Here is a 2,273-nt window from a genome sequence, read left to right as displayed (position 1 = left end):
TGTGTGGGAGGATGGGAGTGGTAGAGAGACAGTGTGAGGATGAGGATGAGAGTGGTAGAGAGACAGTGTGAGGATGGGAGTGGTAGAAAGAGTGTGAGTGTGAGGATGAGAGTGGTAGAGAGACAGTGTGTGGGAGGATGGGAGTGGTAGAGAGACAGTGTGAGTGTGAGGATGGGAGTGGTAGAGAGACAGTGTGTGTGGGAGGATGGGAGTGGTAGAGACAGTGTGTGTGGGATGATGGGAGTGGTAGAGAGAGTGTGTGGGGGAGGATGGGAGTGGTAGAGAGACGGTGTGTGGGAGGATCGGAGTGGTTGAGAGACCATGTGTGTGGGAGGATGGGAGTGGTAGAGAGACAGTGTGTGTGGGAGGATGGGAGTGGTAGAGAGACAGTGTGTGTGGGAGGATGGGAGTGGTAGAGAGACAGTGTGTGTGTGGGAAGATGGGAGTGGTAGAGAGACGGTGTGTGGGAGGATGGGAGTGGTAGAGAGACGGTGTGTGGGAGGATGGGAGTGGTTGAGAGACGGTGTGTGGGAGGATCGGAGTGGTTGAGAGACCATGTGTGTGGGAGGATGGGAGTGGTAGAGAGACAGTGTGTGGGAGGATGGGAGTGGTAGAGAGAGTGTGTGGGGGAGGATGGGAGTGGTAGAGAGACGGTGTGTGGGAGGATCGGAGTGGTTGAGAGACCATGTGTGTGGGAGGATGGGAGTGGTAGAGAGACAGTGTGTGTGGGAGGATGGGAGTGGTAGAGAGACAGTGTGTGTGGGAGGATGGGAGTGGTAGAGAGACAGTGTGTGTGTGGGAAGATGGGAGTGGTAGAGAGACGGTGTGTGGGAGGATGGGAGTGGTAGAGAGACGGTGTGTGGGAGGATGGGAGTGGTAGAGAGACAGTGTGTGTGGGAGGATGGGAGTGGTAGAGAGACAGTGTGTGTGGGAGGATGGGAGTGGTAGAGAGACAGTGTCTGTGTGAGGATGGGAGTGGTAGAGAGACAGTGTGTGGGAGGATGGGAGTGGTAGAGAGACAGTGTGTGTGGGAGAATGGGAGTGGTAGAGAGACAGTGTGTGTGTGGGAAGATGGGAGTGGTAGAGAGACGGTGTGTGGGAGGATGGGAGTGGTAGAGAGACGGTGTGTGTGGGAGGATGGGAGTGGTAGAGAGACAGTGTGTGGGAGGATGGGAGTGGTAGAGAGACAGTGTGTGTGGGAGGATGGGAGTGGTAGAGAGACAGTGTGTATGGGAGAATGGGAGTGGTAGAGAGACAGTGTGTGTGTGGGAAGATGGGAGTGGTAGAGAGACGGTGTGTGGGAGGATGGGAGTGGTAGAGAGACGGTGTGTGTGGGAGGATGGGAGTGGTAGAGAGACAGTGTGTGGGAGGATGGGAGTGGTAGAGAGACAGTGTGTGTGGGAGGATGGGAGTGGTAGAGAGACAGTGTGTGGGAGGATGGGAGTGGTAGAGAGACAGTGTGTGTGTGAGGATGGGAGTGGTAGAGAGATGGTGTGTGGGAGGATGGGAGTGGTACAGACAGTGTGTGTGGGAGGATGGGAGTGGTAGAGAGACAGTGTGTGTGGGAGGATGGGAGTGGTAGAGAGACAGTGTGTGGGAGGATGAGAGTGGTTGAGAGACAGTGTGTGTGAGGATGGGAGTGGTAGAGAGACAGTGTGTGTGGGAGGATGGGAGTGGTAGAGAGTTGGTGTGTGTGGGAGGATGGGAGTGGTAGAGAGACAGTGTGTGGGAGGATGGGAGTGGTAGAGAGACAGTGTGTGTGGGAGGATGGGAGTGGTAGAGAGACAGTGTGTGTGGGAGGATGGGAGTGGTAGAGAGACAGTGAGTGTGTGAGGATGGGAGTGGTAGAGAGACAGTGTGAGGATGAGGATGAGAGTGGTAGAGAGACAGTGTGAGGATGGGAGTGGTAGAGAGAGTGTGAGTGTGAGGATGAGAGTGGTAGAGAGACAGTGTGAGTGTGAGGATGGGAGTGGTAGAGAGACAGTGTGTGTGTGAGGATGGGAGTGGTAGAGAGACAGTGTGAGTGTGAGAATGGGAGTGGTAGAGAGACAGTGTGTGGGAGGATGAGAGTGGTAGAGAGACAGTGAGTGGGAGGATGGGAGTGGTAGAGAGACAGTGTGTGTGTGAGGATGGGAGTGGTAGAGAGACAGTGTGAGTGTGAGGATGGGAGTGGTAGAGAGACAGTGTGTGTGGGAGGATGGGAGTTGTAGAGAGACAGTGTGTGGGAGGATGGGAGTGGTAGAGAGACAGTGTGTGTGGGAGGATGGGAGTGG

This window comes from Salmo salar, chromosome 20 (genome assembly GCF_965601325.2).
Source record: "Salmo salar chromosome 20, fSalSal1, whole genome shotgun sequence".
NCBI classification, from domain to species: Eukaryota; Metazoa; Chordata; class Actinopteri; order Salmoniformes; family Salmonidae; genus Salmo; species Salmo salar.
The sequence above is the reverse complement of the archived record's forward strand: the minus strand, read 5'-3'. Positions refer to the sequence as shown.